Below are 22,797 nucleotides of genomic sequence, written 5' to 3' on the forward strand. Positions count from 1 at the left end.
AGGATATAAATAGGTGATCATTTTCACGTGTTATCGTTAGCATGATGAATTGTATACAATTCCGTAAGGTATCAGTGGCGACCACAGCTCTCAAATTCTGAATACTGGCCCTAACAACGGGCCCATCAATCGATGATGTGTGATGATGAAGCTGGAGCGGACGTCAATCCAAATAGTAGGGTAAGTATATGGAACAGCATGCACTTTAGTCTCAGGGGATGCCGCTTGGCACGATTGTTCCTTAGGTCAAAGAAAGCTGATTTGGCCCTGTAGCCACGAGATCGTACCGTGCCTACCCTCCCCCCCCCCCCGAGGGGGGGGAGGGGTCGACTCCCAAGGTCTAATTCGTCCAGGTCTTAGCAACTAGGGCAAGTTATATATCATTTTCAGATAATTTAGTGACGAGGAGTTCGTTTTTGAAATAATTGTTATACCTTATTATTGTTATATATATTTTATTTGTAATAAAATATTTTTGTGCAAAAAAATGGAAATGTTATGTAATTTTTTGTGACATTTTTGGCTGTGACAAGCATAGTGTGGCGATTTACGCTAAATAAAAAATTGGACAATATTGCACATTTATTCTTCATTCTGGAAACATAATTTCCAAGGAGGCATTCATACATTTTTTTGTAGGAATAAAAATAATTTATAGCGCGTGGCGGTGACGATTTTCATACAAATGGAACTATGGCCAGTCAAAGATTAAAAATGTGTACAAAAACACTGAATTTGGCATTTTTAAAGTATGATTATAATGCTTTAATGCTTGTTTCATGCATTTTTGCCCTTTTTTGGTACAAATTTGTTGTTTTTATTTTTCTTACATACAAACTTAAATCCCCCAAAATTCATTTCATAAAATATTATTTTATCATAAACATAAACCGGTCGTATTTAATTGATGTTGAAAATTTCAGGTTCATATCTTTAGTGGTTTAGATTTATTATTTCCGGGAGTAAGCAGAGGAAGGTAGAGTTTAGTTAGATATTTTAATGTATGGGATATTATGAAATAAAAATGTCCTTAACTCAAACACATGTAGATCTTAAACTACTGAACATTTTAAGCTTTCAGCATCGTTTGAACATCGATGAATTATATAATAGGTATAAATTAATTATAAAATAAATTTTGAAAATATCAACCTTCAAGGGGGTGAAAGTTTGTATGATTAAAAAGAAGAACGACAAATTTGTTCCTTAAAAGGGCAAAAACGCATGGAAAAATCATTAAAACACTATATTTTTACTTTTAAAATACCAAATTCAGTGTTTTTGTAAACATTTTCAATCTTTGACTATGGCCATAGCTCCATTTGTATCGAAATCGTCACTATACTTTTTTTCTTTTACAAAAAAATATATGAATACCTACTTTAAAGTGATATTTTCTAAAATGAAAAATAAATGGGCTACATTGTACAATTTTTTATTTAGTGCTAATCGCCATACTGTGATTGTAATAGCCAAAATTGTCACAAAAAATTACATTACATTTTCATTTTTTGTACAAAAATCACTTTTTTTGTATGGAAAGATATAATTATTATTTCATAAATGAATTCCTCGTCCCTAAATTATACGAAAATGTATAACTTGCCCTAGTTGCTAAGAGCAGGAAGAAATAAAGCATAGATTGGACCTGGGGAGCCGACCCTTTCACCCCCCCCCTTTTTGGGGGGTATGCACGGTACGATATCGTGGCTACCGGGCCAAATCAGTTTTGTTCGACCTAAGGAACAATCGTGCCAAGCGGCATCGCCTGAGACAAAAGTGCATACTCAAGGCGTTTAGTTACCCTACTACAAAGGACTTTTCATTGGAATAATCTACCACCCTGTAGTGAAGGCCGTATTTTTCTCCGAGGAGCAGCAGGATAATAACAGTGTCGCTCACGATAAAAAGCTCTAAATGAAACCTAAAGATAGCTGAGACTAAATTTAGGAAGACTTAATGGAACTGTTTTTTACTGATGTCTTTCTGAAGCATATCGTTATCACGGTTGCAAAATCAAGGAATACAAACTGATATAAATGCCTACATGTCCTCAAACGAAAAAAAAACTGATATAGGTACTTATAAACGCTTTCGATGTAGGTGTAAATAAACGTTATATGTGACGTTTTCAACCAAAGGTACCACATTGTCTGTTGTCGATAAGGTTGATTTCAAATTTAAGCTATATGGAAATAGCGCCTTATTGACAACCGACAATAAGTACCCTTTAGGTTGAGAAAGGCACATATTTTGAATATCACTAGGATGGATCTGTTTCGATATCGCTTTATTTTGAGCATTAAACAAGAAATTGAGAATGGTGACTTCAAAGGAAATCGGTGCCTGATTCCGTTCACGGCGGCGCCGACGACTGGGAGGTTCTGTCGGTGTTCGACGCTTACGGGGAAGACATTCAATAACCCAGTGAAAAGATTACCAAGAGCAATCAGACGGAAGCGAATCTAAATAAGAATCTCGTGAGAGCGGTTGGGTGGAGGTGGGGCGCGGGGGGAGAAAAAACAGTCGGCAGGGGTCTTTGTGAGATCGCCGATTCGATCACGTTACTCTCGAGAAATTTATTACTAGAAAATAGTGAAAGAAAACCATCTCAAGAAAGGTGCGGAATTGGTACAGACAATTAATAATACAATAGCGAAAATGTCGATGAACAGGCCGCTCGTCTGCATTCAGTCTTGACCGGGACTCGAACCTGGGCCTCCCACCGAATCGGAGGGCGCTCTTACCACTGAGCTATCAAGACAAAACGAATGCAATGAGCTAGCCGAGATGAAACAATATCCGTCACCAGCGACAACATTAGAACGTCCTTTGTAACATGTATTTCAAAAGAGTTTAATAAAATAGTCACGCCATTTAACCGCACCTTTCACTTAAGTTTACTAGCGGCTGAACTTTACAAGACGTTTAATGTATACCTGATATCCGTTTCTACTAGAGCTAAAATAATATTATTATAATGAAATATCAAGATTAACAAATTAGACGGCTGTTAAAATTGGCAATGATAAAAAGTGAATGTCTGCGCAATCGAACGCTTTGTTACAATATCGAAACACTACGACAGACAATACAACAAACGAGGGTAAGGCCGCACACGTGTACATGCCGTTAGAAACGAACCTTTGCTATTTCGACAGCCTCCAAACTCCAAAGATAAGGCCAGGGATTATTACTTTCCTGTTCGTTTAATATTTATTAACTGCAATATTTTATAACAAGGTATACCTAAATTATTGAAATTGAAAAACTTTATTTCAGTTCAGACACATTAGGTATCCATAAACATAGTACTTAGCAAATAACAAAACAAAAACAAAACTAGGATAATGTTAGTGTTACTTAAGGCTAAAATTAAAAATAATTACCTATCCTAACTGCGCAGTCTAGATTGAAATTATTATTGTTCGCAAGAAATTCATATAATTACTGTGATGAAGGGTTTGTAAAAAGATCCAAAGGACTTTTAGGAGAGAAGAAGAGTAGCTTACTAAAACTAAGCATAAGAACAACATGAAATCAACAGTTTTTGCAGTAGGCAAGCGAGGAAAGGGGTCTTAAGTATTTAGCTTCATACAGTCCGGGTGGCTCGGGTTGGGTCAGATGGGATGGGGATAGCTTAGGACAAAGAAAATTGAGTATTTATGTGCACTCACTTCTGTGTGCTTAACAATTAAGGTGCAGGGGATAATTTCGACTGCGGGAAATTCCAACTAATCGAAATATCTTCTATGTTTTACATCATTAACTAGTTCCATATATGTCCAGATAGAGAAAAAGATTTTTCATAATTTCACCACAGACGGTGTTAATAGACCAAATGCTTTCCGAGTTAGGTGGCCATTTTGTTTTCGACGGAATTCGTTGTGGGCACGTGCGAGGTGGTTCTTCAAATATTCTATAAAAATAATGGCTTTTAATGGGTCTTTACAAGTTTTTCAAAGGTGAGACCCATATTTATAGCCTATTCTATGTTGGTATATCACTGAATCTAATGTAGTTTATGTTTTAATAGTAATTTGGCGATAGTTTAAATATTCCTTTCTTTTAAGATACTGTGTCACTTAAGAAGAATTATTATTTTTTGACCATTCTTTCGATTGGCATCATAAAAATAAGGATTTTTTTTTACATTTAAGTCGGTTCGATTCCTAGACGAAGCAAGTAATTTTCAGAAAATCTTTGAATGCAGTATTACTCTTTTAAAAATAACAAAGTCTTCTTTTAGCAAAATATCCTATCTACGATATTTAAGGTACTTTCCCTTCATAGCGCATAGTCTTGGGACGCCCTGTAGATCCCTTACGCCATGAGTAACCACAGGAGCTCAGGTTTAGCTCTGCATGTCACTGTAACGAAACTTATTATCAATAGTTGTAATTGGCCCTCGGCGGGACAATTACAACTATTTTTGCCGTTTTATATAACATGCTCATTTTAAAGTATACAGACTAAACACTTTTGGATGTGAGCCTGAACAAATAAGACCAAGATAATTAATCTACAGTATGAAGGTAATCAATTGCCAGTAAACGTTCTGTAAATAGTAGTTTTCGGTGGTCAAAATTGCACTTTATAACTTACCAGTCGAAACTGCCCCGCTGCACCTTAATCTTAAGGCCGATCCCTGAGCCAGAAGGCGAACAATCTCTTTATATGATCATGTTTTTCTAAGAGGCGTTGGTACTCGTAGACGTCGAAAAAATATATGTAGTTCTTGACTATATTATCTTTAATAACATAGCTTCCGATACACGAATTATGACACTTCGCTCGATACAATTAATTCCCAAAGTAACCTCTAACTCGGACTTTTAATCAAACTTTACTCGGTTATTTGTTATGTGATACTATTAACAAAAAAAGAAGAAAAAACAATCTGAACTTAACCCTTAAATGCATGATTTTTTGTATAACTTTTTAATAAATTGAAATAGATGTGTCATGTTGTATAGATTGAGGGAATAATATTTTGGATAGCTGCATATTGAGCCACGGACCATCAAATATACGATGCATATATACATCATTATGCATTTAAGGGTTAAACAGTAATTTCATAGCTTTCGAATTTTCATATTGTAAGGTAACGTTTTTAAAATAAATAAAAATCAACAAAATTCGATCAAAACGGACACTTGGCGCGCATGATCTTTCCCGTTCTTTCTTGCGAAATGTGCCAGTGACAGCGGCAAACCGATGGAACGGCCTTAATATCTGCATGTTTTTAAACCATGTTTTGTCTGTTTGTACCTATTCCCTAATAAATACATTATATTATATTTGATTCCTTAGGCATACTCGGTGTAGGTACAGTCAGCATCAATAGTAGCGGATGAAACAACGCGCCAAAAGTATCTGCCACCCTGGATAACTTTTACAAATAGAGAAATCTTTACAGTTCGTGGTCAAAGTATCTGTTACAGTCTTATTGTTATACAGAGAGAGATATATATCTTTTTGTTAAGCTGTTAGAGAATGGTAGGTACTTTGGACGCGTAGTCTGATCCGCTAATTTTAATGTTGACTGTACAATCCGATAATCTAAAATATATATTTTTGTAACTCGTCCAAGATTAGTTATCTCCGAGATCTATAATAATATTTAAGAGAAATGTGATTTACGAGTAGTCGAGTATCATAGGCCGATACACTTTTCTATATTAAAAAATATCTCCACTCAATCTATTCAGCGGAAATGATGCTTTATTGCTTTAGCTGGTATGTGATAGGAATAGTGAGAAAAAAAGATTGTTTTTGAAATTTCTTCGTCTTTTCTCTGTTCCATCACACCGAACGGGCTTCATGTTCAATTCTTTCTCGATTCAAGCAGCTCACCTCTGCAATAGTCTCCATGTCAAACTAGACTGCTTTTAAAAATCCTTATGTGATTACTTTGCTGGCAAAACTAAAAACTTAGTGTTATTTTTTAAGTTTCATGCGATTTTATACGTATGTAATGTACGTGTGTGTGCCTGTATACTATTTTGATTTTATCCATTTATTTACATGTTGCACCTCCGTCTCTTGTCTTGTTTTATCTGATTTTTGTAACGACATACCATGAAAAATTTAATGAAATTTGTCCGACGGTTTACTGGTAAAGCAGCTCTATAGCATCCGCCTTTTGTAAGATGTAACTGATGTAAGCTTTTCTCTTCTGCATTCAATATTTAATAAATACATAATGGTTTAAGATCTCTGAAGAGTCTGAACTGAAACCTTGAATATGGTATATGTACTATATCTTATTCCTTATCCTGTTTGATTTTTAAATTTAATATGACGTCGTGTCCGTAAACTGTGTAAAAGATAATTTATATATCTTGCGTGCGTTGTTTGTGAATTGCGTCATTTTTGTGCAGTTTTATCTCGGTGACGGCGGTAACCAAGTGAAGCAGTGAGCGGCGAGAGGGTATAACCAAAAGTTTAAAACCTAGCAGCAATGTCGAGGTAAGTAGAATGGTTAGGCCGTCATGTCCGAAATGAGCATGAAGCGACCTTGACGGTGTCTCGGTCTGCAGCACAAGCGCAGACGTGCAGGCGCAAAAACCACCGCCGCAGCGATATGCTTCATCAACTACAACACGCCAGCGACGATTACAATAACAATTTAAATTGATTGTGCGGCTGCGGAAGACCTTTTTATGTAATACCAATAAAATAGTTTAGAGTTTGGCTGGTCATAGCCATAAACAAACTTTTCATATTTGAAAAGTATTAGAAAACAAATTCATTAATTTATTTACATGAAGGCCGCGTGTTCTTGCTAAGGCCGCCGTTGTTTTATAAAGTTTGACCTGTGAAAAAACCTTGTATATTGTGCAAAATTATAGCTAAAGCTACCTAAGCAAAAAATATAGCTCGAGTTTCAAGTTAACCTTATTAAATATAATGCTTTCTGTGAAATTGTTTATTTTATTCACTTACGTCGACGATCATATATTACGTAAGTCCGTCAAATTCTGTCATCATCGCCATAGTTGTATTTTTACTTTTTAATGCTCCATACAAAATTTGTTCACGGAGCACTTATGGGATCTCTTCGGTCTTGCAAATCAGTTAAATGTGATTTTTATTTTAGTATTAAGTCTTAAACTATCATTCAAGTTCTGAAGAAAAATATCATAGTGCATCGCAGAGTCAGAATGAGATGGACAACAATTTTAATCATAAACTTTACTGACTGCATGAAAAAGTTTATACTGAGTATGTGTACCAAGCGTAACCTTAATTAAAAGGATACATACAATGTTTAATTACTTATTTAGAACAAAAATATAAAGGTACCTAAGCAATTTCATAAACTGACATAGCATACATCATACCTTTAAACGAGCAATTCTTGTATATATATTTATATGTATATTTCGGGGATCTAGGAAACGGCTCAAACGATTTCGATCGGCAAAAAATCGATCTAGGTAGGTTTATCTCTTGGAAGACGCGCATTTTTGAGTTTTTATATCTTTTCCGAGCAAAGCTCGGTTTCCTAGATATTAGTTTCTTTAAATATGTACGTTGGAGCCGAAATTATGGGAATTGTAAATAGTATAGCGACGACATAAAATGTACCTACAATAGACATAGTTTATGAATAAACATTAGACATCTGTTAGAAGACAAAGTTTACTTATTTCCAATCCTAATGAACAAAATAAAAGAATGGCGAGTGAGCATACAAGTTAAGGTGCAATATTGTCTTCACGGAAAATCAAATTTAAACATGTCGATTCGCGCCACACTTGTAATGGCGTTCAGGGGCACACCACATAATATATACATGTATACAAACAATGTTGAGTCATAAACCATTAGAACACGGTTGAAAGTTGAATTCATGTGGCAGATGTAACATTTTGCGTGCGGCATTCGGCAGACTCGAGTGATGTCACCGTTTGTTATTCCTCGCATGGCTCCAGATTCACTGGCCATGCGCTTTGACTCTGAATTTAGAGGAAACAACTAGTAATGAGACTATTATCTCAAGGTTTTCCTTGCTTAATATTTAGGAATTTTAATTAACTTATGTTAAGTTATTATTAGTGCAAATAATATATGCGCTGCCATGCCCAAATGATAGCTGCACGTAAGTTAGCACCGTAGTCAAAACAAAGGCCATTGTTTAACGAATAGAGCAAAACAGTGGATCGCGACTATGTACAGCACCGGTGGCACATTCGGGACGTGCGCGAGGCACATTTAGCAGTCCCGGAGGACGCCGGCAGACTGGTAATTAGCGAGAGAAGCGAAAAATTTGCGACGGCTTAAATTTACGAGGCGCAAATTACACGATTCGGACGCTATCGCTGCAGCGTGGCCGTTAATGTGCACGCCTTATCGAACGTGGAGCGCCTGCCCGAGGCCCGCTCCTGGCACGCCGACATTAAACTGATCGCATCAACAAAACATACAAAAATACAACACTAAAATGCGGCAATGGTGCGAAATGTTGGCAATTTTAAGAGCACTGTGCAAATTTCCGCTTACACAATGTTGGCTTGTGAGTTGTGGAATGCAATATAAGTAAATTTGGCAGTCCCTGCTATTTGCAGATGAGCTTTTTCGAGGAATAGTGCCCCCCCCCCCTAGTTTAGTATTAATAGCATCAACTAACTGCCAGTTGCACCATCCGCACTTGACACACTGATTAACGTCACCACCGCGCCGCGGCGGTTTACTAATATATGAAACTTTCTATGCAATAAAATTTAGTGAAATCTTTAACGATGACAAACAGTTTGGTGCAAACCGACCCTACGTCTGAAGGGGTTTGACAATGACAGTATTTTTAGGGTTCCGTACCTCAAAAGGAAAAAACGGAACCCTTATAGGATCACTCGTGCGTCTGTCTGTCATAGATATAAGCACTTATCAATCAGACATAAATGATTGCATGGCTTGATGACAATAATTTAAAAATAAACATTGACAAAACTAAAATAATGAACTTTAAACAACGGACTAACATAATAAATAATTTGACTGTAGCTTATAATGACCATATAATAGAGGAAACAAATGCGACAAACTTTTTAGGATTAAGAGTAGATAATAAGATGACATGGGAAAATCAAGTAGACATAATTTGTAATAAACTTAATAAATATTCTTTTGCTTTGTATAACTTACACAAGTTGGTAAATCAATCAGCGGTTCTCACATCATATCATGCCTATGTAACCTCAACATTACGTTACGGAATTTTGTTTTGGGGCAATTGTTCTGATCGTGAGATGGTTTTCAAAACTCAGAAAAAATGTATTCGTGCCGTATGTGGTATCCCGCCAACTGACTCTTGTAAAGAACATTTTATTAGACTACGTGTACTGACTTTTCCATGTTTATATCTATGAAATTGCATGTTATGTTAAGCAAAATAAAAATCAATTTCAAAGCTTTAATAGTGTACGTCAACAAGGGAAGATTAGCAATACTATCTCATCTCATCTAAAAGTGTTTTTGGAATGGCTTCAAGAATTTTCAATATTTTACCAAATAGCATTTTAAATACAGACAACATAAGACTCTTTTAAACAAAGCGTATTACTCCATTGACGAATATAAAAGAGACAATAATTTAATTTAATGTAATGATTAGAGTAAGATTTATGCATGCAGTTTATTATTAAACTTACCAACACAAACAAATTTGTATACCTAATGTTGGTAAGACATAGTGATTCTAAGTAATTATTGTAACACCTATGTACCTATGTTTAACAAATAAAAACATTGATTGATTGATTGTCTATCCGTCTGTCACAGCCTATTTTGTTCGAAACTACTGGACAAAACAAAGTTTGTTAAACTATATCTTGTTACATATCAAATGAAAGAGCTCATTGTGAGAATCTCAAATATATTTTTTTTTATAATTTTAAGATAAACAGTTTAGAAGTTATTCAAGAAAATAGGCAAAACAATTACCATTCCCCCCCCCTTTATTTCCGAAACTACTGGGTCAAAATTTTTGAAAAAATACACAAAATAGATCATTATCAGATCACCGGAAAACCTATTAGAAATGTGCAGTCAAGCGTGAGTCGGACTTAATTACTTAGTTTTTGATCCGACCCCTACGGGGTTTTTAAAGACATTTCACATAAAAATTACATTGTTTAAATTGTGTAATGTACGGAACCCTTGGAACGCGAGTCCGACTCGCACTTAGCCGGTTTTTTTGCTATAGTCAAAATAAGTATTTTATAAACTCATATCTACTTGATCATGAATTTAATTTAATTCATACATCTCGATATTTATGGACCTTAAGAGTCCGCACTCAGCAATAAGCTTGGCCGAATTTCACCTTCCCATACAAACGGAGTTTCGTTCTCATTTTAAAACTACGAGTTGGATTGTAATAAAACTGCACATATCATTGTATGACCATTACCATACCATTACCATTGTATTGATGTAATGACATGAGGTATATCTGTTACGGGTAATGCTAGAAGGTTGATTAAACTCAAGTTGACCTGGGACTACCTAGTATTACCCAAGCCTTTTGGATAAAGCCCGAAAATTAAATCAACTTTAATTTGAATTCGGCGTTTACCCGTATTCATCTAGCTAGGTCTACCCAACACTGGGAGGGTAATGTCAGAAGTGATGATGCAACACCTAACATTACCCAGCCAGTGTTGGGTAGACCTAAATGTGTACGGGTAAACGCTGAATACAGATTGTTACTGTAAATTCAAAGAATGTCGTAGGACATTCTTTGAATTTCCGTGATAAATCGTAATCAGACAGTCCTGGATTTTGTTCGACTGACCTTAGGACTTTTTTTACAAAATCTTATTACTTGTGCCAGACCTCCTATTAGCTTGTATCTTCCTGATGGCGGATAGAGTCTCCTTGCAACGTTTTATGACCCTACAAACACTAGTTTTTAGCATCTTAAGCGACTTATAGATGTCTTCGTCCCGGACCGATAAGAATTTTTGAGGTATTTGTTCACGATTAATATCTTTTTCTAAATTTCCGTGGTCGAAAACTTTAAAATGCATGAAGCTAGCAAAATAATATTTTCACAATGAATACTCTGAAGGTTGGTGATTTAACTGTAATTGCCAATTTTTTCCCGTCATGAAAAAAAATTTTTTTTAACCACAACTATATGTACCAATTCTATGTGAACTATGCTTTACTTTAAATTTATTTGATATTTTTAGAGCTTCTCTCAACTCTAGCACTAGGCTTCTGCTCAATACTAGGTCATCTCTACAAATTAGTGCAGTGATAGCATTTGTTTTTTTTTCTTTGGCCAGAAAGCTTTAATAGTACATTTCCGCACGTGTATCAAACGACGTTTTTTAATACAGTTGCGAAAAAATAAAAAACACAACAAGTAAGGAATAAAAACAATATCGGATGTTGCCTTTGGAAACAGTTTGCAGTAAAAAAACGCCTCTTCTTTGACGGGGCTTTCGGCAGCTATTCCTATCTCTAGCTTCCATAGCTATTCCGTTCCATTCAGACAACTTATGAAGAACGGTTTTTCAATATTCAATATTAAAAAATAAACATGTTATAATGATGAAGAGGTAAGTAATAAAATATGAAATATGTATATTTTTCGTATTCTTACATTAACAGTAGGTTTTTATGTTGGTTACGACGTTTAAAGAAAACTAATATTAACACTCATCAATAAGTAGTCATGAATTGGAACAAGTATAAATTAAAATAATTTTTAAGAAAAAAAACCGACTTCAATGGGGGATGCCGCTGAAAGTTCACTTAATGTTGATGGTGCACTCTTAGATTCCAGACAATGAAATGAAAAAGTCAGCATCTTTTGCCTAATAATGTAGAAAAGGAGGTAAAACCACCCACTTTTCTAAAAGCATTTAGTTTCTGTAGGGTCGCAGTTAACCTAACCTACTTTTCTGATAGCATTTCGTTTCTGTAAGGGTCACAGCTCTAACCTAACCTACTTTTCTGATAGCAGTTCTGTTCTGTGAGAATCGCAGTTCAAAACCCAACCACCCACCTAACCCACTTTTCTAGTAGCATTTCCGGGTCCGGATCAGAGTCCGGGTCCGTGTCCGGCTGTCCGGGTCCAAGTTTGGGTCAGAGTTCGGTCCGGGTCCGAGTTGGGGTCCATGTTCAGACCCGGGTCCGGGTCCGAGTCCGGGTCCAAGTTTAGGTCTGGGTCTATAAGGAAGAGAAAAAATCGCCAAACGTGAACTATGTGTCATTGAAGAGTTCCACTCTGATCATTATCAGCAGTTTCCATTTCAACAAATGTCACTTTTTAAAATGTAAATGCTGGATTTGTTGATAAAAAAACAAAAATCACTATATGTATGCCTTTCACATTTGAGAAGTTCCCTCGGTTCCTCGTGGGTCTCATCATCAGAACTCGAGCTTGACAAAAATATGTCTTAAAAACTTATGTTGCTTAACAAACATAAAGAAGAGGACAAATCGCAAAACGTAAACTATGCGTCATTAAAGAGTTCCATTCTGATCATCATCAGCAGTTCCACTTCATCGAATGTCACTTTTTAAAATGAAAGTGCTGGATTTGTTTATAAAAGTACAAAAATCACTATATGTATGCCTTTCACATTTGAGGAGTTCCCTCGATTCCTCATGGATCCCATCATTAGAACTCGAGCTTGACAAAAATGTTTCTTGAAAACCTAACTTGCTTAACAAACATAAGGAAGAGGACAAATCGCCAAACGTGAACTATGCGTCATTGAAGAGTTCCGTTCTGATCATCATCAGCAGTTCCACTTCATCAAATGTCACTTTTTTAAATGTAAGTGCTTGATTTGTTGATGAAAATACTAAAATCACTATATGTATGCCTTTAACATTTGAGGAGTTCCCTCGATTCCTCATGGATCCCATCATCAGAACTGCTTTTTGACAAAAACGGGACCAATCTGTATCTATATACATACAATCAAAAAAAGAATTCAAAATCGGTCCAGAAATGACGGAGTTATGGAGTAACAAACATTAAAAAAAAAAGAAAAAAAAACATACAACCGAATTGAAATTTGAAATCTTGAAGTCGGTAAAAAAAATCGAAAAGTGAAAAGCACTAGTTCGCGACAACCAACTTTTCGCACGCTGAACAGCTACGTAAAGTAGCACTTTTTGAGCAACTGTATTAAAAAATAGTTTCCTCAATCTCGTAAGTCTTACATTAACCAAGGTCTGAAGCGCCTTATCAATGATTAATTTGGCCACATAATCTGGAACTCTGGCTGTGTGTCACATCCGTTTAATTTTCACCAAGATAAGATAATTAATTCCGATAGCGACGGACTTATCAAGTCGGCCATTTTGGTTGTTAGGTTACACATTTAGTAATTTAGGTGATAGTATCTAAGGTAAAATAAACTTTCTTTGCTGATGTTAAATGACCATAACATGTTAAAAAAAAGCAATAGGTAATAGACTAATAGGTAATAATGCCAATCGCAATTGAAAGATGTACAGTCACCTGCAGAGAGAGGTGACTCCCCTTGCATAGACTGATTGTATCCCCTGCATGGTCACCGCTCTCTGCAGCTGACTGTTCATATCTGTACGTGTCTAGAGTCGGTCCAAGCTAACTCTGCTCTGCAGTGTTTGATAGCGCAGACTGTGCGAGTGTTCTTTTATACGCCATAATTTCATAGACATTTAATGTTTACAATAACACTCGCACAGTCTAGTCTTTAGACATAAAGGTATAGACATAGAAGTGGGAATTTGTTTCCTATTTCGGATACATAACATGCAAATTTACTATGCATGCGCCAGGACTACATTGTACTGTTTTATACAAATACTGTTCAATACAATCCTCCAAATGAATTTAACTATTATGAACATACATCGGGGTTTTCGGTGCGGGAATGATTTGAGTAATTGAGTATGGCTTACCCACAGACCTAAGCGGTTTTCTGGCCTACCAGACCTACTAACCAATAACTACCGCGACAGTATTTGCTTCTCCCATGTCAGAAATCCCAAAAAAAATAAAAAAGTTTATTGACGTCCGGACTGTCCGGAGCTCGGCTACTTCGAAATTAGTAGAAATAAAAAATAATAATACCAAAAGCAGGGTTTCTATTGACAGGCAGTTTTCGTTTGTTGCGAGCAGAGCAGGTAGCAAAGCCAGCTGTTACCCTCGCCGATAAAACGTAACAAACAAACCATTGTTGTCCTTTGCCGACTGAACCTATTCAGCATTTTTAAACATTGGAATTTTATATTTCACTCCGTGGTGTTTACTAATGGCAACATTTTTAAATATGTATTATCCACGTGATTCTGTGACGGCGTAGATGACGCCATGGAGTGTTCGCAAATGATTAATAAAAACTGCAGTAACAACTTACATCATTTTGAAAGAATTAGATGATGAATGACGAAGAAACCAGGTACCTAGCAACTTTAGGAAATTAAAATTTTCATTCCTTGGGATTTTTCAAGGTAAATTCAGTAACATCACGCTATGCTCCAGCATAGAGAAAAATGTATACGATGAGACGAACAAATCCAAAAGACCACATATTTGCAAACGTGATGCTTATCAACAAAATATTCCAATAGCAAAATTTTACAAGCTGATGTAGAGAATAGAAATAAGCTTATGAAAAATAAAACACATGCTACAAATGTATTGAAATTCATTTCGTCGTGATTTTTGAAATATGACCTCAGTCTCTTTAAAACAAGAGTGAATAGGCTGTTACTGAACCTGTGAGCTCCATCTTAGGCCCTGTCTTCACTTTCCATCAGGTCAGGTGTGACTAGAGTCAATCGCCGATCAGTTTATAATAAAAAAAAAAAACCTACTTATGTTTGTCGCTTCTTGCGAAACCTTTTGACTTAGGCAAAGGGTGTATGGTTAGGAAATTTGAATTCCATGCTTAGACAATTATTTACAAAGGATCCTGGTGATTTTGATAATGAATATTTACCTAGTTCGAATTAAATTAATTAATAAGTACCTATTTTAAAGAATATTGGTATTGGTTTTTTTCAAGAATCGTCAGGTACCTATTCAGCATCAATGCAATGATACCAATAATTGCCCGGCAATAATTAATATTTTTTTTAAATAAAATGTAAGGAAACGAAAAAATAATAATAATTGTGAAATGGTAGAAGATAACAAATGATAAATAAACGCCAAACAACCGAGATGAATAATGAGTTGGCTGGAGCAGTATTCGAAAGAGGAAGAAAAGTTTTGACAAGAGGATTACGGAAGAGTTCCAGTTATCGCAACTTTTACATTATAACCAATATTGACGGAAGCAGTTTGTTTGCCCGCTTCTCACGACGGGTCTGACCATTCGACCAAGGCGAAAGCTAGCATGCGGCGAATAGCGACATCCAAGCCGGAGTGAGGGGCAGCAGTAGCACCAAGGTTGCTCACTCAAATGCATCTCGCTTTGGCATTTGGAAAATTTACCGTCGAATTTCGGAAGTAACCGCCGTTTTTACTCACTTATTTCACAGATAAAAACACAGTATTGGGAAAATACGGGCAAACACGAAGAATATGCACTAGCTTTATTCACAAACTTTCACGATGCACACTTGGACGCGAGTTCCGAATTCGACGATATCCTGTCGCATTTAAAAGTATGAGCGTAACACTTACATGATGAGGGGTAAACAAGCTGGGTAGGGGAGTGTGTATGTCCAAAAGTTGTTAAAACATAGCAAATTGCACGAAAGTTAGGAGAAACGTTTCGCCGGTAGCGTAGAGGTCGCGGTTCGCGGCCACAGCGGGGCGGCACGCGTCGTGTTCGGAGCACGAGTGCGGTGCACAGAGCGGCGCGAGTCACACAAGCGCAAGCGGAGTCGGCGGGCGACTGACGGGAGGCGAGTGACGAAGCGAGGGGACTGCCGCTGCGCGCGCACCCCTCGCCCCTGCCTCACGCCCCGCGCCCTGCCTCACCCCGCACTTCGCACCCCTTTACCTCGACTGCCGGCCGCCTTATCACACCACGCCGCTTCCTTTCTCCTCATGCAGTTGCGAGCTTTTCGCCACTGCCACACTTCCGCCCGCCCCGTCGATTGTGCAGACAAGCTTTAGCCGGTCAATGTATTGCATGGATTACTTAGTTACTAGGTGAAAAGTTTTTGTTCTCGGTGGTGTTGAAGAATTGAAACAAAAAATATTACTTAGGCGTTATTAAATATTAATAATACTTAAGTTTATTTATTCCAACTTTTGAAACATATTATTATAGTTTATTTAGTAATGTAAACTTCATTATAGCAACCCTACAAAATTTTGGACATACATGCATGCTAACCGCAAATTTCTTTTCATCAGAGAACAATGGAGATTACTTGAATGCAATTTCGGTGTTGCCGGGTAGATAAGCCGAGTGCGAGTGAGTGGGCATGGTCGGAGGGTGCGGGGGGTGCGAGAGTGCGCGCTAGCGGCGCCGGAGCAGACGGTAACAGTATAAGTAGCGTAAAGTATAATAACCAAGAATAGGTCACATGTTTCGTGATTGAAAAAATAAATAAATGACACAAAATTAAGAATACACTCGTTTTCCTTGCTCTATTAATCAGATCCCGAGAACTGTCTGGCTAGTAAATAGGGTAAACTCGCATTATTTGGTGACACGCCTAATTCGGTGATACAAGTTTTGAAGCATGACTAGTGAATTAGGGCCTTTTAAATGGGCCTCACGGCAAAGCCGCCGAAGCCGTGTAGCCGTGAGCCGTTTCCTGGGTGTCATGCTTCAAAACTTGTATCACCAAATTAGGCATGTCACCAAATAATGCGAGTTTACCCTAATATTAAAGTGATAATAAAGTACCTACCCACTCCTAGTTTTCATTTGACAAAGTTTTATATAACTGCATAGGTATGCAATGCAAACATAAGGGTCTTTTTAATCTTCTATTTATACCTAATTGATTTGTTTTAAACCTCTACCGACTCGATTTGCCTGCCAAACAATAAACTTATCTCCCGTTCAGACTCAGCTTGACACATTCGACGAATACCAGTCTCGGTACTGCTTACGCGTTGAGTGCTGCGCAGACGGAGAGCGGCGAAAGTGCGCCCGCGCCGCGAAACGGGTTTGCGGTCGGCGCGTGACCCGTCCGAGGACACGCTACGTGAACCACTTTGCAATTGCACACCATATCCCACTTGATAAATATAATTGGTGTTACGTTCGCAATGTTCGCATCCTCTCCGATAGTCAGTCGGTACTACAAGCTCTGCAAAGTTATACTTTCACCTAAAGGCTAATTTTCGAATGTCACACAGCTCTGTCAGAGATATGTACCACCAATAGCGTAACTCTGCAGTGGATCAAAGGACACAGGACACAGCAACTCACGAGGTAACGATGCAGCCGACATATTAGCGAGAGGAGGCCCGGAACTGAAGCACAGAATAAGTAGGTAATAGTATTATCATAACTGAAGGTGGCAGGACCTGAGCCAATTCTACCTCTACCATATGCCTGGCTCCGGAGCATGCTGCGACACAACACCAAGGTAAAATACCAACAATACTGGTCTAACCTTGCAGGCAGGCGCAGGAAGGCCACCCGACCCGACAATCAACCCCGGTCTGTCACGGAGGCTGCGACGCCTGCGACAGCTGAAGAAGCCACAGCTCCGGCTTCTAGCTGGGGCCATAACTCGCCACGCCTCATTAAACAAGCACCTTACAACCCCACGTGTTACAGATAGCCACGTGGTACATTGTCGACTGCATAGGGGTGGCAGAGTACCGGGCACAACACCTCGGTTCGGGTTATTCCCAGTAGTTATCACCAAGTTGTTACCAGTGAACTACTGGGATTTTTTTCCCCACCATTTACCAGTGGTAACTACTGGGAAAAATAATTTCCAGTAGTTACCACCAACTCGGTTTGGTGGTAACTATTGAGATTTTTTCCCAGTAGTTACCACTGGTAAATGGTGGGATTATTTTTCCTGTAGTTACCACCAAAATTTTAAATCAAACTTTACCTAATAATAATGTATCGCGTAACGTGTTACATTAAAATACCATTAGTCTACGTATCAAGTACGAAGAAAGTAAAAAAACCTCGACATAACTAGTCTGATCTGCGGTAACTCCATTAAACCTGCTCGGGCATAAGGCCTAAGCGTACCCGATCGAAGATATAGGAATAAACAGAAATTACGGCGTACCTACACTAACTATGCGGCGGCGTAACTATGGATGAATAATTTTACGGTAATGTAGCCAGTTGGATATGCGGAAGTAACTCTTTTCACTGTAAAAACTTGTTAACAGATTTAGATGTAATTTAATATTTCTAACGCGATAAAATTTCATGCGTGTTGCGTGTCGTGCCGCGGACAATAAACATTAAACATGAAACGGGTAGATACATTTATTTTCACCTCAGCAGCTCGAACAAGCCTACGCTCAAGATTCTAACTTAGTTATATACTCTTTCGCTTTCTCCGCTCAAAATAAACACTCGCAAGAAAAACCAACTTTCCTCTCTTGTTGCACAAATAACTATTTCAACACACTTGCTCAAAACAACGTTTTTATTCCACCGATTTTTGGCTCATAATCCTAGATATTAAACACGCGTGCTTTTTCAGTATATTATAACACTCGTGCGTTTTCATTATATTATCCGACTGAGTTAAAAAGGTAACTGATTGCTAATAATATGCATGGAAACGGAGCCTTTTTTAACTGGTCGGACTGGCGGGCACCGGCGCGCCCGACCGCCTGCCGCGGCCCGGCCGGCTCGCCCGCCGCCTGCGGCCGGGGCGAAGGGCGGCCGGCAGTATGACAGATGCAACACTACATACTAACTGTTTTAACAATTCAAATTTGATTAATATGGAAGTTTCTTTTTTTTCCTGTGTGTTGTGTGTCCAAGTGTGTTGAAAAACGTCGTATGAAACGCGTGTGCATTGGTCATTACACACATCGGCTTCCTTATTGCGAACTCGCTTACAGCTCGCGTGCACAATATCGCCTCGTGTGTAATGACCAACTTAGCACACTTGTATCACAATGTACTATTGTCTACATAATGTTTTAAGGTACTTTCCCTCCAGGGCCCATTAATTTTTTCCGCACTGTATAAACTACATTAGTCTTCCGTGACCACAGCTAGTGCAATGCAACCTAGCAAACGTCGGAAAAAAGGTAAAATAATGAAATTTAATCGCGTTAAACCCGTTAATGACATAAAATATGTGTACAAAACGCGACAGTTTAGTGTTATATGTACCTATAATTTAATGCCGATAAAGTTTTGAGTCTTGAAGAAGGAGTCTTAAAGAAAAACCCAAGACCTTTGGGAATATCGCACTACAATTTGGATAAAGCTCTCTTCTCTTATTCGTCATTTAGGTCTATCTACTGAACGCGTAATTCAAAACTAGTTTTACTTATAGTATGTTTGCGCAAAGAAATCTCTGCAGTTGTTTTCATGTCATTGTTTTTATACTTTTTATGTCAATCTTAATAAAGTATTTCATTATCGAACGATGCATACTTTAGGTATGTTATGCATTGTATTCTTCTTCTTTTCGTGTCTTGGCTCCACCCCTACTTCTATACGACGGATGCCCAGTAGGCAGCAGTGTTGACAGCCCATGCATGCATTGTATTGCAAACAATATATGTACATATAAATGAAAAATTTATCAAATAATACAATATGTTTTTATGTCACGTACACTACCGCTCAAAAGTATTTAGGCATCCGCAATTTTCACCATACAATTGTATACAAAAATTATTTTCATAATCATACTGTTCGATCGCAGGCAAATGGCTCTCTTACATGTTGGATTGAATTTTTACTTAGGTAAATATATTGAGCCTATATAAAATTGTTGCCAGACATCCTATAAAATTTCGAGTTTACTTTATGCAACGATTTAAAAACCCTTATGTACTTCATACAAAATGAAACGATTTTGTACTGGAAAACGATTTATGGATTTTTTTACGCTTGCCATTTGGTAAATAGGCAATGAGTACACGAATATTCTGCACATGATTTTGAAGCTCGATATGACTGTTAAATTAAAAAAGTAAACTGCACAAAAAAACGGTATGTATGTATAATTCTGAAAGTCGATTTTGTAAAAAATTACGAGTGCCTAAATAGTTATGAGCGGTAGTGTAAGTACATATTTGCCTTTCTAGTCCATAATAAATACATATATTAATATTTTTGGAAAATACCTCGAAGAAAGAGGATTTTGTGAATCATAATGTTGCTATGATTACTTATGTATATATAACCTAAACCTACACACTCGAATACTTATGTCTTATGTATACGACGACGTGGCAACGAATTTCCGTCTAAGATAACGAACTCATCATAACAAGATTGGCATACATGCAGTGGCATTTGAAGTATTTGAACAGTTGGTATGATTGTAGATATTATTTGTTTTCAGAATTCCTAAATTAAATGTCTCACTCGAAACACGACGAGTGCACCGGCAAGGCTAAACCAGTTATTCACGACGCATACCGAACTTAGACGGGCTATAGCTATAGCTAGCATAAATACGACCTTCAAACATGCATTATTGTTGTAAGGATGTTGACATAGGAGTCACTGGTTGGATTAGTTGAAAGTTCGCTTGCACAAGGTAAGTGATGGTAATACCAGAAGCTCGCGCGCACTCACGAGCGACGTATGGTGCGCTAGTTTTTGCGCTTGGCTCCACCAAGCGTGACATCTAAAAGCTCGTTTATACGCTTTTTGCTGTCGTTTGACTCGAAATAGGCATTTTTTGAGGCGGTAACTATCATCTTAATAAAATGCAATACTATTGTCCGGCTCGCGGGAATGTCCGAAACAAAGCCAGTTCAACAGCATACATTACATGGATGCTGATAAGCAATAATGTGTTAATCCACATAAGCACCATTTTGAGAAAATGGTGTCCAAAGATTTTTTTGTGGTTTTTGAGTGCTTGTTCTAAAAATTTTAGATTTTGTTTAAACTGTTGTATTTGTCAGTTTAAATACAATGAATACTAGTGATTTATAACTATAATATTCGAAATAAATTTAAATTTGTCGCAATAATCCCGTTTTTGTTTATTGCGAATTGAATAATGACGTGAAACTTTCTCAAGAACGTGTCAATATACTTAACACAGTTTTGCTAATTGTATAAATGTGCCTTTAAACTTATAATCAACATGTTATAGCACATAAAGTGTTGTTGTTTAATACTAACTTAATATAAATTTTGTTTTGCTATAATCAATCAAGTCTCATAATGCATTAATATGATATTTTTTTCGATTTGCAAGAATGATTCAAGTCTAACTAAAACTAAAATAACATTATTTTACGAATGTACATACATTCAAATTGTTGAACTTGGTATTTAAAATGAATTGCTAAGAAAAACTACAGCAATTTGCGGTTTTGTTTAATCTTTTTCGGCAAACTTTCCTCAAAAATAAAACCCAAAAAAACTAGTGTGATTACGCTTTATAAATACTTTATTTCGATCAGCATTAGTATTTACTACTTGAAGACTGCAAAAATTTACAGATTTGTGCACAAAATTCGTAAAATTACATATTATAAACACAGTTACCTGCAACACTTACCTGCAAAGCGCTTCTGGTAAAACAGAAGTAATGGAATGTGATTTCCGCAATAAAAAAAATAAAAAAACCTGAGTTAACCTGTCTTAAGACATTATTGAAATTTTAGTATGCGTTCTCCCCATTACTGTAATAAGTTAAGGTACTAAACGCATTAATGCAAAACAACACGTGTTAACGGATTTGTGTTAATCTTTTTTCCTTCTTTTGGTATATTTATAAATTTCAAATCACTAAGGTCATTTTTGCAAAATGAAGTCGAGCGGACCAGCTACAATATGGCATTAAAATCTCATTTTTGATTTTTTGTGGGTTGACACATTATTGCTTATCAGCATCCGACATATCCTTGAACATTTTTGGTAAAATATATGAAGTGGGTGCCTCTTATTAAGTGTGATTTATAATAATTAAAAGTTTAGCCAGGTTGAAGTTACATTAAAACATTAATAAGTAGGAGTATGTAATTAATTCTGGCTCCTAGGCGTTTCCATTAGAGTCAAATCTTCTGCCACAAAACGCAATCCATGAAAATATATCTAATAGACTGTCTGGTGATGCATGAAGCAAATGAGCACATATATTAAAGATACTAGTCTTAATTAAAACAATCATCCATCAGCCAGTATTTGTTTAACTAATAAACTATGTCTCACATTATCCGCGAAGCGTTAATCTAATAGTTAGTAATTACTAATAATAACAGCCGTGCCACCGATTGTGGTTGAACAAAAGCATCGCGCGCGTTGAATATATATTACACATTAATTTGGCCGCTAGCGTGCTGAGCCTGGCTTTACTTCGCGAGCTTCGCTCCATAAAGTTATGAAGCTCCGTCACACTGATTAAACCACTTAATTTTTTCTCGGATGAAAGACGCGATATAAGCATAGCAACAGTACTAATTAGTCGGCGAGTTTTTAAAGGATTTTTTAACGTCTAATGAGTGGGCAATGATACCGGGACAGCTGTTCCGTCGTGCTGCCGCCTGCTCACAATGCGTGCCGGGCATGCCGACACGCGAAACAAAAGTGTTACTACAATAAACAAACCTTACACCTATCTAACAACGATATTAAACCCATTACTTAGTAAGTGTACCTAATCTAGCCATACATTCTGCAACTACGTTAATTGTATTTAACAAGTATGAATTAATAGTTATTGAATTAAATTTAA

At 37.1% G+C, this 22,797-nt stretch overlaps 1 protein-coding gene across 17 annotated transcripts in view; it reads right to left on the reverse strand.

Moving 5' to 3' along the window:
• Window positions 1–22,797, reverse strand: part of LOC134740986 (protein muscleblind) — a 496,603-nt gene that overhangs the window by 82,050 nt on the left and 391,756 nt on the right. For 9 of the 17 annotated variants that reach the window (XR_010127843.1, XR_010127841.1, XR_010127840.1 and 6 more), the window contains exon 1: window positions 15,653–15,887. The exons of 5 other annotated variants lie outside the window; for them this stretch is intronic. The gene's annotated coding sequence lies outside the window, so the exon portion shown is untranslated. Of the gene's footprint in view, window positions 1–15,652; window positions 15,888–22,797 lie in introns of those variants that run through there. 3 more of the 17 variants (XR_010127842.1, XM_063673695.1, XM_063673696.1) reach the window with 1 other exon arrangement.

Source organism: Cydia strobilella, chromosome 4 (genome assembly GCF_947568885.1).
Source record: "Cydia strobilella chromosome 4, ilCydStro3.1, whole genome shotgun sequence".
Classification (NCBI taxonomy): domain Eukaryota; kingdom Metazoa; phylum Arthropoda; class Insecta; order Lepidoptera; family Tortricidae; genus Cydia; species Cydia strobilella.